This window comes from Protopterus annectens, chromosome 10.part0, assembly GCF_019279795.1.
Source record: "Protopterus annectens isolate FY-2018-M chromosome 10.part0, PAN1.0, whole genome shotgun sequence".
Classification (NCBI taxonomy): domain Eukaryota; kingdom Metazoa; phylum Chordata; order Ceratodontiformes; family Protopteridae; genus Protopterus; species Protopterus annectens.
The window spans coordinates 1753333493-1753350522 of record NC_056744.1 but is presented as its reverse complement, the minus strand read 5'-3'; the positions used below and the strand labels follow the sequence as shown (position 1 = coordinate 1753350522).

The 17030-nt window shown below is 40.3% G+C and overlaps 1 protein-coding gene across 3 annotated transcripts in view; it reads right to left on the bottom strand.

The window, feature by feature from the left end:
• The window catches only part of LOC122813975, a 602906-nt gene that overhangs the window by 182071 nt on the left and 403805 nt on the right, over positions 1–17030 (bottom strand). The gene's annotated exons all lie outside the window — the stretch shown is intronic.

The following is a 17030-nucleotide window of genomic DNA, read 5'->3' as shown; positions in this document are numbered from 1 at the left end:
ACAATACACAACATCTTTTGTTGGGAATATCTAGGATGCCCCATCTAGCTTCTTCTCTAGCGTCTTCTTGTTCTTTCTGGGCTAATCAAGCTTCCAAAGAAGAAGAAGCCCCCCAATGGGATGAAGAGAGCTATCAGTCATCAATCAGTCTTGCATCCCCAGCTCCACTACAAAGTCTCCTAAAGGCAGGCTTTGTGTGCATTACCACAGCACTTATGACCCTGTTATCTGGTATGCCCATGAAAGGTTGCTTCTCTGAAGATGCCCAACTTGCAGAAAAATTACCAAGAACTAGAGTGGTCTATATGTAATCTCAGACAGCATCAGCAGGTCTCCACAGAACTCTCAGAAAAGTACAAGACTGTATTCCTCATCAAGTCACAGACCAGTAGTCATTTTTTAATAGACTAAGGGTTTTGTCCATACCTATTCCTCATTCTGAAGAGGATGAAAGGTTTCTGACCCATTTGGGGCTTCATTGATTTATTTATTCTTTTATTTGTCTATTTATTTATCTAGCTATCTGATTGCTTGACTAGGCAAGACCATTTTTCATTAGGGGCCCAAGGAGAAGTTCCCATATGAATGCATCACAGTATTCAAAGAAGCTTCCCTGCCTACTCTAGTAATAAGTGCTAACCCTAACTCAAACTCCGCCCCAACCCTCATGTGCATCTTAACTTGAAAAAGTCCTTCCTGTAATACTACCATTATTCAGACAAATTTGAGCTAAATTTGAAAAGTACATTGGAGAAGGAGATTTGTTTCCTTTTTCAATGTTTCAATGTTGTGAGTGTCAATTTGTTTTATGTCCTATATAATGAATGTTCAATGTGTTTTCGTGGATGTTTTACATGTCGACCAATTTTATATATCAGTCATATTAGGACAAGTTCTTTCTATTCTTTCTGGCCAATCAAGCTTCCAAAGAAGAAGACCCTTAATGGGATGAAGAGAGCACTCAGTCAGTAGTCTTGCCCACCCAGCTTAACTAAGGAAGTCTCCTAAGGGCAGGCTGTGTATGTACCGCACCACAGCAGTTCTCATCACCTTCTCTGCTATGCCCAACAGATATGCCATATGTTAAAGAACTATAGGCTCCATGGATAGTTCCAGAAATAATGTAACATGTAAAAGCATGTATAAGAAGGGAAATATGCCAATGCAAATAGGAAGAAGGGAAAATATGCAAACTGCAAATGAAGGCACCATATAAAGCTGTGAGTGCTTCTTATTTTTTAAGCTGTTCAAGCACTAGAAAGGCAGAAACCACCAGATCCTTGTTCTGACAATGAGGCCATGGTGTTTTACATGAACAAAAAAGGGAACTGTACTCTTATACCGTTGTGCAGAGAGGTGATGCAGGTCTGGCAATGGGACACAGAAAGGAGCATCTATGTCATAGCGGTTCATATTCCAGTGGAAGTGAGTATGCTGGTGCAGTTCATCAGTTGCAGCTCATACACTCTCCAGCAGCTGAGGGTAAGGAAGATCTGTTTGGGCCAGGTCTTTGGGGAATGGGGCACACAGGAGTGTAACCTCTTTGCCATATGGGAGAATTATGTCCTCTACCAGTGCTGCTCAGTTCAGCAGTATAACAGGCTGTAGACAGTGGATGTATTCTCCCATTTGGGTGGAAAGGAAGCCTTTTCTCTGATTCAGTGCCTTTTTGCAAATTTAGAGAAGAAAGGCAAAATTTGAGCCCACTCTGTGGTGTGCAAAGGAATAAAGCCCTGACTACTCACCAGGTTCAAATAGCAGCTCAGGTGCTTGAACAGCAAGGCAGGGGAGGATGAAAATGAAGAGATACAGCTTGGCTGTCTTAGGGGAATTGGGTGTGGTGGTTTCTTGTTTTTTTCTGTGCCATTATGGTGCTAGGGCAGAAGGCCCAGAGTACAGAAAACAGAATACTGGTGCTCCTATTCAAATGTCAGCACTCGAAATGCCAAGCGCAAAGAAGCCAAAAAAAAAAAAAAGACTGAAAATCTCCTTTAAATGCTTTTTATGTAGGGGCAAGCCCCTCTGCACCCCTCAAACGTATATATACCAACTCAAGATCCCCATATCTCAGAGAAAAGGGAATATTCTGGGAAAGGGCCATTTTTGGACTTAGTATATGCAAGTCCTTTTTTCGGCCATTCAATCTCCATGTTTCGGGGCTCACTCTAGCATGTCTTGACATTGCGAATGGTTACTGGATAGGGCTGATAGAAGGAATGTACTCTGTACCTATCCAAGACTGTGATGGTAGACAATGTCCTTGCATGTGAAAAAGCATGCATGAATGGGATGGAGAGACACAGGTATTCCTTGAAGTGATGCAGTTGGTTATGTTACCACCAGGGGAGGGGTTAGGGCTCAACAGCAATGCGCTCAGTTGCCAGGATGCCTACAACGCTACAAGTTACCCTCACAGCTGCATCATTGATGGTTCCCCAGGAAACTATCCTTCCCATATAGCTCTGTGATGATCCTTTACATTGATGAAGAATGGGCTTAGAGGGTCAGCAGGCACAGGGACAAAAAGGATAAAAAAAAAAAAAAAAAAAAAAAGGAAAGACCAAGATTCATCCTTGTCACACTTTAGTGGAAGAGAGTCATATAGTTTCATGTTTTCATATCTATGGTAATACAGGAAACTATCCCAATACAAGAAATTTCCCTTTAGCTGGCGTGACAGCCAGCTTCATTTGCAGGTGTGATAGCGTTTTTATAAACTTAGTCCCCACTGACATTCTTCTGAAAATCAAAGCAGTAAGTGAGGCCATCAGAAAGCCTTCCAACAGCAGATGTATGCTGCCAAGTGGAAGATAGTCTACATTTCTGTGAACAAGTATCTTCAAACACATCAGTCATTTAGTTTGTTGGTGAGCCTGACTTATCTTGGGTTCCTATTTGACCAGATACTTAGTTATTGCACAGTTAGATGGCGACTTCTTAAATGTAGTCTCCAAGGCCAAAAACACTGTATTTATGGGCCCTGATAATTTCCCAGGATGCATTTTAGATAACATAAAATGCAACCTATTATGACCACTGGAGTGATTGTTTAACCACGACCTCCAGTCAGGCTTCAAACCATTTTAATGGAGAACTGAAACAGTCATCCCTCTGCATAACGGTGGGCCTCCTATGGACCACAGAAAATGCAGACCTATTAGTCTGACTAGTCTCATATGCAAAACCATAGAAAGAATTATTGTGGAAATGATTAATAATGGCACTGGAAACTCCAGACACTGGCTCCAAACCAGTTTGGTTTTGTCAGGTGAAGATCATACCTATTCAATCTGGCAGACTTCTTCGAGAAGGTCTCAAAGGCAATGGATAAGGGCAAAATGGTGCATACTGCCTACCTTGACCTGGCCAAGGCATATGATAGCAATTAGTCGAAAAGTACAGCATTTATTGTGTTTTCTGCCTATCTGTGTAAAAAAAACTTGAAAAAAAGCCTACACCGCCAGGAGATTTTGCAGGGTCTTAAAGGTAACAATTGCCACTAGTATAACTCAACACAGTGGAGTTACTAGTGCTGATATTTATAATGATACAATCTTTCCAGGCTTCGTATTATTAAAGTCTTCAAGTTAGAGTGTCAGGTTCTTAACAAGGACAGTATAGTTCTCTCTGAATAGGGTAATAATGCTCTGTGTTTACCCTGAGTTTTAAGAAGAGTTGAGGCTTCAGGTTTAGTTTTCGTTTGTGGTCCTGATGGGTACGATGTCAGGTCTTGGGAACCACAGGAAGCTAGGCAAGGGAGGGGGCTACCTATGATACAAGTGAGGGAGAGAGATATGAGTATTAGAGTTAATAAGGTTGAAATTAGTACTAGCAGGCTAAGACAGCTATCCTGTTTAGCCACAAACACACTCAAATGCCTTCATATTCCATAAAGTATGCATTTAAAGAAAAACATTCAAATACTATGAAATGGCATCTAATGACTTCAGCTTAGTTAAATACACAGGAGATACTGTGTAAATAGTTTCAAATGAGATTAGATCTGAGTCGCTATGTGTTTAGATAAGAAAGACGCTAAGCGCAAGGCCTGCAACAACAAGTAGCCATCAGGAATGCATTAAAACACTTTTAAATACTATGGAATAGGTTCTGATACCTTCATATAGATTAAATACACAGTCAGTTGCTAAATTTTAACTTTAAATGACTTCAGCTCTAGGTCGCTAATGCGTTATGATTAAAAGATGCCTAGAGTTAGTCAGCAACATGTGCAAGCCTTTGCATTATCTTTAAAACACATTCTTATACATAAAATAGCATTCAGTTACTTTAAATGACTGCAGAATAGGTCGCTTATGAGTTTTGATATAAAGACACTAAATGTAAGTCAGTAACATGTGCGAGCATTTACATAAGCAGTAAAACACATTCAGGTACTTTAAAATAGATTCAGTTGCCTTCATATACATAAAAATAGCATTCAGTTACTAAATTATAACTTTAAATGACCGCAGAACTAGGTCGTTTATGTGTTTTGCTGAAAAGACGCCAAGTGTGCGTCACAACACGTGCAAGCCTTTGCTTTAGGTAATACACGGCTACAGCTGGCAAGCAGACACGCCAGAGAGAATAATCAATGTCAGGAGTAGAAAAACACAACAGTGCAAGTACAATGCTCCAGATCACACCCGTAATGTTTCAATAAGGTAGTTAAACCTTATAGGAGTTACCTGTAAGCCTGGAGAGGCGACCGGGCAGGAGAAGAGACAGAACAAAATGCAGTTTCAGTTTGAAGTTAGCGGGGAACGAGCAGGATGATTTATAAACTTCCTGACGTCAGCATACACTACACCGCCAGGAGATTTTGCAGGGTCTTAAAGGTAACAATTGCCACTAGTATAACTCAACACAGTGGAGTTACTAGTGCTGATATTTATAATGATACAATCTTTCCAGGCTTCGTATTATTAAAGTCTTCAAGTTAGAGTGTCAGGTTCTTAACAAGGACAGTATAGTTCTCTCTGAATAGGGTAATAATGCTCTGTGTTTACCCTGAGTTTTAAGAAGAGTTGAGGCTGCAGGTTTAGTTTTCGTTTGTGGTCCTGATGGGCGCGATGTCAGGTCTTGGGAACCACAGGAAGCTAGGCAAGGGAGGGGGCTACCTGTAAGCCTGGAGAGGCGACCGGGCAGGAGAAGAGACAGAACAAAATGCAGTTTCAGTTTTACGAAGTATTACCTGTTTTTACTGTTTTTACAAGCTCAAACTGTTTACTGCACTTGCTAGTTTAAGTTTTGCTTAAAAGTTAAACTACAGGCTAATACACTCAAGTGTACTAGCTTTTGATAGCATTTAGTCGAAAAGTACAGCATTTATTGTGTTTTCTGTCTATCTGTGTAAAAAAACTTGAAAAAAACAAAAAAATATCCTTGTTTTCCATACTTTCCTAGCTAGTGTTCCAGTGATCAGATTTTGCTGATCCCTGGGCTTTGTCTTGGTTCCTGTACTTCTCCATTTTCCTTGTTTGGTCAGGGAGAAGTTTCTTTACTCACCAGTGAGAGTGGGGAGTACTGAGCTGCCTGTTTGTCCTCAGAGGAGTGGTTTAAGGCAGTAACTTGTAGTTTATTGGCCATTTTGGGTCATTTCCTGTCTTTTCCAGCCCCTGCTATAAAGCACGCTTTGGCGGGCTTTTCCAGCTGTAGAGAACTCAGCACAGCTCCTCGTGGTGTCCAGCAGAGTTCCTAGAGCAGCAGAGACCAGAAAAGACAAACTTTCCAGATTTTAAGTATTCTTCTTGGCTTTTTCGACCTTTTGTGACTTTCGACCACTGTTTCTGCTTATTTTATCGAAGTATTACCTGTTTTTACTGTTTTTACAAGCTCAAACTGTTTACTGCACTTGCTAGTTTAAGTTTTGCTTAAAAGTTAAACTACAGGCTAATACACTCAAGTGTACTAGCTTTTGATAGCATTTAGTCGAAAAGTACAGCATTTATTGTGTTTTCTGTCTATCTGTGTAAAAAAACTTGAAAAAAACAAAAAAAATCCTTGTTTTCCATACTTTCCTAGCTAGTGTTCCAGTGATCAGATTTTGCTGATCCCTGGGCTTTGTCTTGGTTCCTGTACTTCTCCATTTTCCTTGTTTGGTCAGGGAGAAGTTTCTTTACTCACCAGTGAGAGTGGGGAGTACTGAGCTGCCTGTTTGTCCTCAGAGGAGTGGTTTAAGGCAGTAACTTGTAGTTTATTGGCCATTTTGGGTCATTTCCTGTCTTTTCCAGCCCCTGCTATAAAGCACGCTTTGGCGGGCTTTTCCAGCTGTAGAGAACTCAGCACAGCTCCTCGTGGTGTCCAGCAGAGTTCCTAGAGCAGCAGAGACCAGAAAAGACAAACTTTCCAGATTTTAAGTATTCTTCTTGGCTTTTTCGACCTTTTGTGACTTTCGACCACTGTTTCTGCTTATTTTATCGAAGTATTACCTGTTTTACTGTTTTTACAAGCTCAAACTGTTTACTGCACTTGCTAGTTTAAGTTTTGCTTAAAAGTTAAACTACAGGCTAATACACTCAAGTGTACTAGCTTTTGATAGCATTTAGTCGAAAAGTACAGCATTTATTGTGTTTTCTGTCTATCTGTGTAAAAAAACTTGAAAAAAACAAAAAAAATATCCTTGTTTTCCATACTTTCCTAGCTAGTGTTCCAGTGATCAGATTTTGCTGATCCCTGGGCTTTGTCTTGGTTCCTGTACTTCTCCATTTTCCTTGTTTGGTCAGGGAGAAGTTTCTTTACTCACCAGTGAGAGTGGGGAGTACTGAGCTGCCTGTTTGTCCTCAGAGGAGTGGTTTAAGGCAGTAACTTGTAGTTTATTGGCCATTTTGGGTCATTTCCTGTCTTTTCCAGCCCCTGCTATAAAGCACGCTTTGGCGGGCTTTTCCAGCTGTAGAGAACTCAGCACAGCTCCTCGTGGTGTCCAGCAGAGTTCCTAGAGCAGCAGAGACCAGAAAAGACAAACTTTCCAGATTTTAAGTATTCTTCTTGGCTTTTTCGACCTTTTGTGACTTTCGACCACTGTTTCTGCTTATTTTATCGAAGTATTACCTGTTTTACTGTTTTTACAAGCTCAAACTGTTTACTGCACTTGCTAGTTTAAGTTTTGCTTAAAAGTTAAACTACAGGCTAATACACTCAAGTGTACTAGCTTTTGATAGCATTTAGTCGAAAAGTACAGCATTTATTGTGTTTTCTGTCTATCTGTGTAAAAACTTGAAAAAAACAAAAAAATATCCTTGTTTTCCATACTTTCCTAGCTAGTGTTCCAGTGATCAGATTTTGCTGATCCCTGGGCTTTGTCTTGGTTCCTGTACTTCTCCATTTTCCTTGTTTGGTCAGGGAGAAGTTTCTTTACTCACCAGTGAGAGTGGGGAGTACTGAGCTGCCTGTTTGTCCTCAGAGGAGTGGTTTAAGGCAGTAACTTGTAGTTTATTGGCCATTTTGGGTCATTTCCTGTCTTTTCCAGCCCCTGCTATAAAGCACGCTTTGGCGGGCTTTTCCAGCTGTAGAGAACTCAGCACAGCTCCTCGTGGTGTCCAGCAGAGTTCCTAGAGCAGCAGAGACCAGAAAAGACAAACTTTCCAGATTTTAAGTATTCTTCTTGGCTTTTTCGACCTTTTGTGACTTTCGACCACTGTTTCTGCTTATTTTATCGAAGTATTACCTGTTTTAACTGTTTTACAAGCTCAAACTGTTTACTGCACTTGCTAGTTTAAGTTTTGCTTAAAAGTTAAACTACAGGCTAATACACTCAAGTGTACTAGCTTTTGATAGCATTTAGTCGAAAAGTACAGCATTTATTGTGTTTTCTGTCTATCTGTGTAAAAAAACTTGAAAAAAACAAAAAAAAATATCCTTGTTTTCCATACTTTCCTAGCTAGTGTTCCAGTGATCAGATTTTGCTGATCCCTGGGCTTTGTCTTGGTTCCTGTACTTCTCCATTTTCCTTGTTTGGTCAGGGAGAAGTTTCTTTACTCACCAGTGAGAGTGGGGAGTACTGAGCTGCCTGTTTGTCCTCAGAGGAGTGGTTTAAGGCAGTAACTTGTAGTTTATTGGCCATTTTGGGTCATTTCCTGTCTTTTCCAGCCCCCTGCTATAAAGCACGCTTTGGCGGGCTTTTCCAGCTGTAGAGAACTCAGCACAGCTCCTCGTGGTGTCCAGCAGAGTTCCTAGAGCAGCAGAGACCAGAAAAGACAAACTTTCCAGATTTTAAGTATTCTTCTTGGCTTTTTCGACCTTTTGTGACTTTCGACCACTGTTTCTGCTTATTTTATCGAAGTATTACCTGTTTTTACTGTTTTTACAAGCTCAAACTGTTTACTGCACTTGCTAGTTTAAGTTTTGCTTAAAAGTTAAACTACAGGCTAATACACTCAAGTGTACTAGCTTTTGATAGCATTTAGTCGAAAAGTACAGCATTTATTGTGTTTTCTGTCTATCTGTGTAAAAAAACTTGAAAAAAAACAAAAAAATATCCTTGTTTTCCATACTTTCCTAGCTAGTGTTCCAGTGATCAGATTTTGCTGATCCCTGGGCTTTGTCTTGGTTCCTGTACTTCTCCATTTTCCTTGTTTGGTCAGGGAGAAGTTTCTTTACTCACCAGTGAGAGTGGGGAGTACTGAGCTGCCTGTTTGTCCTCAGAGGAGTGGTTTAAGGCAGTAACTTGTAGTTTATTGGCCATTTTGGGTCATTTCCTGTCTTTTCCAGCCCCCTGCTATAAAGCACGCTTTGGCGGGCTTTTCCAGCTGTAGAGAACTCAGCACAGCTCCTCGTGGTGTCCAGCAGAGTTCCTAGAGCAGCAGAGACCAGAAAAGACAAACTTTCCAGATTTTAAGTATTCTTCTTGGCTTTTTCGACCTTTTGTGACTTTCGACCACTGTTTCTGCTTATTTTATCGAAGTATTACCTGTTTTTACTGTTTTTACAAGCTCAAACTGTTTACTGCACTTGCTAGTTTAAGTTTTGCTTAAAAGTTAAACTACAGGCTAATACACTCAAGTGTACTAGCTTTTGATAGCATTTAGTCGAAAAGTACAGCATTTATTGTGTTTTCTGTCTATCTGTGTAAAAAACTTGAAAAAAACAAAAAAAATCCTTGTTTTCCATACTTTCCTAGCTAGTGTTCCAGTGATCAGATTTTGCTGATCCCTGGGCTTTGTCTTGGTTCCTGTACTTCTCCATTTTCCTTGTTTGGTCAGGGAGAAGTTTCTTTACTCACCAGTGAGAGTGGGGAGTACTGAGCTGCCTGTTTGTCCTCAGAGGAGTGGTTTAAGGCAGTAACTTGTAGTTTATTGGCCATTTTGGGTCATTTCCTGTCTTTTCCAGCCCCCTGCTATAAAGCACGCTTTGGCGGGCTTTTCCAGCTGTAGAGAACTCAGCACAGCTCCTCGTGGTGTCCAGCAGAGTTCCTAGAGCAGCAGAGACCAGAAAAGACAAACTTTCCAGATTTTAAGTATTCTTCTTGGCTTTTTCGACCTTTTGTGACTTTCGACCACTGTTTCTGCTTATTTTATCAAAGTATTACCTGTTTTTACTGTTTTTACAAGCTCAAACTGTTTACTGCACTTGCTAGTTTAAGTTTTGCTTAAAAGTTAAACTACAGGCTAATACACTCAAGTGTACTAGCTTTTGATAGCATTTAGTCGAAAAGTACAGCATTTATTGTGTTTTCTGTCTATCTGTGTAAAAAAAACTTGAAAAAACAAAAAAATATCCTTGTTTTCCATACTTTCCTAGCTAGTGTTCCAGTGATCAGATTTTGCTGATCCCTGGGCTTTGTCTTGGTTCCTGTACTTCTCCATTTTCCTTGTTTGGTCAGGGAGAAGTTTCTTTACTCACCAGTGAGAGTGGGGAGTACTGAGCTGCCTGTTTGTCCTCAGAGGAGTGGTTTAAGGCAGTAACTTGTAGTTTATTGGCCATTTTGGGTCATTTCCTGTCTTTTCCAGCCCCCTGCTATAAAGCACGCTTTGGCGGGCTTTTCCAGCTGTAGAGAACTCAGCACAGCTCCTCGTGGTGTCCAGCAGAGTTCCTAGAGCAGCAGAGACCAGAAAAGACAAACTTTCCAGATTTTAAGTATTCTTCTTGGCTTTTTCGACCTTTTGTGACTTTCGACCACTGTTTCTGCTTATTTTATCAAAGTATTACCTGTTTTTACTGTTTTTACAAGCTCAAACTGTTTACTGCACTTGCTAGTTTAAGTTTTGCTTAAAAGTTAAACTACAGGCTAATACACTCAAGTGTACTAGCTTTTGATAGCATTTAGTCGAAAAGTACAGCATTTATTGTGTTTTCTGTCTATCTGTGTAAAAAAACTTGAAAAAAACAAAAAAATATCCTTGTTTTCCATACTTTCCTAGCTAGTGTTCCAGTGATCAGATTTTGCTGATCCCTGGGCTTTGTCTTGGTTCCTGTACTTCTCCATTTTCCTTGTTTGGTCAGGGAGAAGTTTCTTTACTCACCAGTGAGAGTGGGGAGTACTGAGCTGCCTGTTTGTCCTCAGAGGAGTGGTTTAAGGCAGTAACTTGTAGTTTATTGGCCATTTTGGGTCATTTCCTGTCTTTTCCAGCCCCTGCTATAAAGCACGCTTTGGCGGGCTTTTCCAGCTGTAGAGAACTCAGCACAGCTCCTCGTGGTGTCCAGCAGAGTTCCTAGAGCAGCAGAGACCAGAAAAGACAAACTTTCCAGATTTTAAGTATTCTTCTTGGCTTTTTCGACCTTTTGTGACTTTCGACCACTGTTTCTGCTTATTTTATCGAAGTATTACCTGTTTTTACTGTTTTTACAAGCTCAAACTGTTTACTGCACTTGCTAGTTTAAGTTTTGCTTAAAAGTTAAACTACAGGCTAATACACTCAAGTGTACTAGCTTTTGATAGCATTTAGTCGAAAAGTACAGCATTTATTGTGTTTTCTGTCTATCTGTGTAAAAAAACTTGAAAAAAAAAATATCCTTGTTTTCCATACTTTCCTAGCTAGTGTTCCAGTGATCAGATTTTGCTGATCCCTGGGCTTTGTCTTGGTTCCTGTACTTCTCCATTTTCCTTGTTTGGTCAGGGAGAAGTTTCTTTACTCACCAGTGAGAGTGGGGAGTACTGAGCTGCCTGTTTGTCCTCAGAGGAGTGGTTTAAGGCAGTAACTTGTAGTTTATTGGCCATTTTGGGTCATTTCCTGTCTTTTCCAGCCCCCTGCTATAAAGCACGCTTTGGCGGGCTTTTCCAGCTGTAGAGAACTCAGCACAGCTCCTCGTGGTGTCCAGCAGAGTTCCTAGAGCAGCAGAGACCAGAAAAGACAAACTTTCCAGATTTTAAGTATTCTTCTTGGCTTTTTCGACCTTTTGTGACTTTCGACCACTGTTTCTGCTTATTTTATCGAAGTATTACCTGTTTTTACTGTTTTTACAAGCTCAAACTGTTTACTGCACTTGCTAGTTTAAGTTTTGCTTAAAAGTTAAACTACAGGCTAATACACTCAAGTGTACTAGCTTTTGATAGCATTTAGTCGAAAAGTACAGCATTTATTGTGTTTTCTGTCTATCTGTAAAAAAACTTGAAAAAAACAAAAAAAATATCCTTGTTTTCCATACTTTCCTAGCTAGTGTTCCAGTGATCAGATTTTGCTGATCCCTGGGCTTTGTCTTGGTTCCTGTACTTCTCCATTTTCCTTGTTTGGTCAGGGAGAAGTTTCTTTACTCACCAGTGAGAGTGGGGAGTACTGAGCTGCCTGTTTGTCCTCAGAGGAGTGGTTTAAGGCAGTAACTTGTAGTTTATTGGCCATTTTGGGTCATTTCCTGTCTTTTCCAGCCCCTGCTATAAAGCACGCTTTGGCGGGCTTTTCCAGCTGTAGAGAACTCAGCACAGCTCCTCGTGGTGTCCAGCAGAGTTCCTAGAGCAGCAGAGACCAGAAAAGACAAACTTTCCAGATTTTAAGTATTCTTCTTGGCTTTTTCGACCTTTTGTGACTTTCGACCACTGTTTCTGCTTATTTTATCGAAGTATTACCTGTTTTACTGTTTTTACAAGCTCAAACTGTTTACTGCACTTGCTAGTTTAAGTTTTGCTTAAAAGTTAAACTACAGGCTAATACACTCAAGTGTACTAGCTTTTGATAGCATTTAGTCGAAAAGTACAGCATTTATTGTGTTTTCTGTCTATCTGTGTAAAAAAACTTGAAAAAAAACAAAAAAATATCCTTGTTTTCCATACTTTCCTAGCTAGTGTTCCAGTGATCAGATTTTGCTGATCCCTGGGCTTTGTCTTGGTTCCTGTACTTCTCCATTTTCCTTGTTTGGTCAGGGAGAAGTTTCTTTACTCACCAGTGAGAGTGGGGAGTACTGAGCTGCCTGTTTGTCCTCAGAGGAGTGGTTTAAGGCAGTAACTTGTAGTTTATTGGCCATTTTGGGTCATTTCCTGTCTTTTCCAGCCCCCTGCTATAAAGCACGCTTTGGCGGGCTTTTCCAGCTGTAGAGAACTCAGCACAGCTCCTCGTGGTGTCCAGCAGAGTTCCTAGAGCAGCAGAGACCAGAAAAGACAAACTTTCCAGATTTTAAGTATTCTTCTTGGCTTTTTCGACCTTTTGTGACTTTCGACCACTGTTTCTGCTTATTTTATCGAAGTATTACCTGTTTTTACTGTTTTTACAAGCTCAAACTGTTTACTGCACTTGCTAGTTTAAGTTTTGCTTAAAAGTTAAACTACAGGCTAATACACTCAAGTGTACTAGCTTTTGATAGCATTTAGTCGAAAAGTACAGCATTTATTGTGTTTTCTGTCTATCTGTGTAAAAAAACTTGAAAAAAACAAAAAAAATATCCTTGTTTTCCATACTTTCCTAGCTAGTGTTCCAGTGATCAGATTTTGCTGATCCCTGGGCTTTGTCTTGGTTCCTGTACTTCTCCATTTTCCTTGTTTGGTCAGGGAGAAGTTTCTTTACTCACCAGTGAGAGTGGGGAGTACTGAGCTGCCTGTTTGTCCTCAGAGGAGTGGTTTAAGGCAGTAACTTGTAGTTTATTGGCCATTTTGGGTCATTTCCTGTCTTTTCCAGCCCCCTGCTATAAAGCACGCTTTGGCGGGCTTTTCCAGCTGTAGAGAACTCAGCACAGCTCCTCGTGGTGTCCAGCAGAGTTCCTAGAGCAGCAGAGACCAGAAAAGACAAACTTTCCAGATTTTAAGTATTCTTCTTGGCTTTTTCGACCTTTTGTGACTTTCGACCACTGTTTCTGCTTATTTTATCGAAGTATTACCTGTTTTTACTGTTTTTACAAGCTCAAACTGTTTACTGCACTTGCTAGTTTAAGTTTTGCTTAAAAGTTAAAAGTTAAACTACAGGCTAATACACTCAAGTGTACTAGCTTTTGATAGCATTTAGTCGAAAAGTACAGCATTTATTGTGTTTTCTGTCTATCTGTGTAAAAAAACTTGAAAAAACAAAAAAAATCCTTGTTTTCCATACTTTCCTAGCTAGTGTTCCAGTGATCAGATTTTGCTGATCCCTGGGCTTTGTCTTGGTTCCTGTACTTCTCCATTTTCCTTGTTTGGTCAGGGAGAAGTTTCTTTACTCACCAGTGAGAGTGGGGAGTACTGAGCTGCCTGTTTGTCCTCAGAGGAGTGGTTTAAGGCAGTAACTTGTAGTTTATTGGCCATTTTGGGTCATTTCCTGTCTTTTCCAGCCCCCTGCTATAAAGCACGCTTTGGCGGGCTTTTTCCAGCTGTAGAGAACTCAGCACAGCTCCTCGTGGTGTCCAGCAGAGTTCCTAGAGCAGCAGAGACCAGAAAAGACAAACTTTCCAGATTTTAAGTATTCTTCTTGGCTTTTTCGACCTTTTGTGACTTTCGACCACTGTTTCTGCTTATTTTATCGAAGTATTACCTGTTTTTACTGTTTTTACAAGCTCAAACTGTTTACTGCACTTGCTAGTTTAAGTTTTGCTTAAAAGTTAAACTACAGGCTAATACACTCAAGTGTACTAGCTTTTGATAGCATTTAGTCGAAAAGTACAGCATTTATTGTGTTTTCTGTCTATCTGTGTAAAAAAACTTGAAAAAAAAAAAAAATATCCTTGTTTTCCATACTTTCCTAGCTAGTGTTCCAGTGATCAGATTTTGCTGATCCCTGGGCTTTGTCTTGGTTCCTGTACTTCTCCATTTTCCTTGTTTGGTCAGGGAGAAGTTTCTTTACTCACCAGTGAGAGTGGGGAGTACTGAGCTGCCTGTTTGTCCTCAGAGGAGTGGTTTAAGGCAGTAACTTGTAGTTTATTGGCCATTTTGGGTCATTTCCTGTCTTTTCCAGCCCCTGCTATAAAGCACGCTTTGGCGGGCTTTTCCAGCTGTAGAGAACTCAGCACAGCTCCTCGTGGTGTCCAGCAGAGTTCCTAGAGCAGCAGAGACCAGAAAAGACAAACTTTCCAGATTTTAAGTATTCTTCTTGGCTTTTTCGACCTTTTGTGACTTTCGACCACTGTTTCTGCTTATTTTATCGAAGTATTACCTGTTTTTACTGTTTTACAAGCTCAAACTGTTTACTGCACTTGCTAGTTTAAGTTTTGCTTAAAAGTTAAACTACAGGCTAATACACTCAAGTGTACTAGCTTTTGATAGCATTTAGTCGAAAAGTACAGCATTTATTGTGTTTTCTGTCTATCTGTGTAAAAACTTGAAAAAACAAAAAAATATCCTTGTTTTCCATACTTTCCTAGCTAGTGTTCCAGTGATCAGATTTTGCTGATCCCTGGGCTTTGTCTTGGTTCCTGTACTTCTCCATTTTCCTTGTTTGGTCAGGAGAAGTTTCTTTACTCACCAGTGAGAGTGGGGAGTACTGAGCTGCCTGTTTGTCCTCAGAGGAGTGGTTTAAGGCAGTAACTTGTAGTTTATTGGCCATTTTGGGTCATTTCCTGTCTTTTCCAGCCCCCTGCTATAAAGCACGCTTTGGCGGGCTTTTCCAGCTGTAGAGAACTCAGCACAGCTCCTCGTGGTGTCCAGCAGAGTTCCTAGAGCAGCAGAGACCAGAAAAGACAAACTTTCCAGATTTTAAGTATTCTTCTTGGCTTTTTCGACCTTTTGTGACTTTCGACCACTGTTTCTGCTTATTTTATCGAAGTATTACCTGTTTTTACTGTTTTTACAAGCTCAAACTGTTTACTGCACTTGCTAGTTTAAGTTTTGCTTAAAAGTTAAACTACAGGCTAATACACTCAAGTGTACTAGCTTTTGATAGCATTTAGTCGAAAAGTACAGCATTTATTGTGTTTTCTGTCTATCTGTGTAAAAAAACTTGAAAAAAAAAAGAAAATCCTTGTTTTCCATACTTTCCTAGCTAGTGTTCCAGTGATCAGATTTTGCTGATCCCTGGGCTTTGTCTTGGTTCCTGTACTTCTCCATTTTCCTTGTTTGGTCAGGGAGAAGTTTCTTTACTCACCAGTGAGAGTGGGGAGTACTGAGCTGCCTGTTTGTCCTCAGAGGAGTGGTTTAAGGCAGTAACTTGTAGTTTATTGGCCATTTTGGGTCATTTCCTGTCTTTTCCAGCCCCTGCTATAAAGCACGCTTTGGCGGGCTTTTCCAGCTGTAGAGAACTCAGCACAGCTCCTCGTGGTGTCCAGCAGAGTTCCTAGAGCAGCAGAGACCAGAAAAGACAAACTTTCCAGATTTTAAGTATTCTTCTTGGCTTTTTCGACCTTTTGTGACTTTCGACCACTGTTTCTGCTTATTTTATCAAAGTATTACCTGTTTTTACTGTTTTACTGTTTTTACAAGCTCAAACTGTTTACTGCACTTGCTAGTTTAAGTTTTGCTTAAAAGTTAAACTACAGGCTAATACACTCAAGTGTACTAGCTTTTGATAGCATTTAGTCGAAAAGTACAGCATTTATTGTGTTTTCTGTCTATCTGTGTAAAAAAAACTTGAAAAAAACAAAAAAATATCCTTGTTTTCCATACTTTCCTAGCTAGTGTTCCAGTGATCAGATTTTGCTGATCCCTGGGCTTTGTCTTGGTTCCTGTACTTCTCCATTTTCCTTGTTTGGTCAGGGAGAAGTTTCTTTACTCACCAGTGAGAGTGGGGAGTACTGAGCTGCCTGTTTGTCCTCAGAGGAGTGGTTTAAGGCAGTAACTTGTAGTTTATTGGCCATTTTGGGTCATTTCCTGTCTTTTCCAGCCCCCTGCTATAAAGCACGCTTTGGCGGGCTTTTCCAGCTGTAGAGAACTCAGCACAGCTCCTCGTGGTGTCCAGCAGAGTTCCTAGAGCAGCAGAGACCAGAAAAGACAAACTTTCCAGATTTTAAGTATTCTTCTTGGCTTTTTCGACCTTTTGTGACTTTCGACCACTGTTTCTGCTTATTTTATCGAAGTATTACCTGTTTTAACTGATTTACTTGTTTTACAAGCTCAAACTGTTTACTGCACTTGCTAGTTTAAGTTTTGCTTAAAAGTTAAACTACAGGCTAATACACTCAAGTGTACTAGCTTTTGATAGCATTTAGTCGAAAAGTACAGCATTTATTGTGTTTTCTGTCTATCTGTGTAAAAAAACTTGAAAAAAAAAAAAAATATCCTTGTTTTCCATACTTTCCTAGCTAGTGTTCCAGTGATCAGATTTTGCTGATCCCTGGGCTTTGTCTTGGTTCCTGTACTTCTCCATTTTCCTTGTTTGGTCAGGGAGAAGTTTCTTTACTCACCAGTGAGAGTGGGGAGTACTGAGCTGCCTGTTTGTCCTCAGAGGAGTGGTTTAAGGCAGTAACTTGTAGTTTATTGGCCATTTTGGGTCATTTCCTGTCTTTTCCAGCCCCCTGCTATAAAGCACGCTTTGGCGGGCTTTTCCAGCTGTAGAGAACTCAGCACAGCTCCTCGTGGTGTCCAGCAGAGTTCCTAGAGCAGCAGAGACCAGAAAAGACAAACTTTCCAGATTTTAAGTATTCTTCTTGGCTTTTTCGACCTTTTGTGACTTTCGACCACTGTTTCTGCTTATTTTATCGAAGTATTACCTGTTTTTACTGTTTTTACAAGCTCAAACTGTTTACTGCACTTGCTAGTTTAAGTT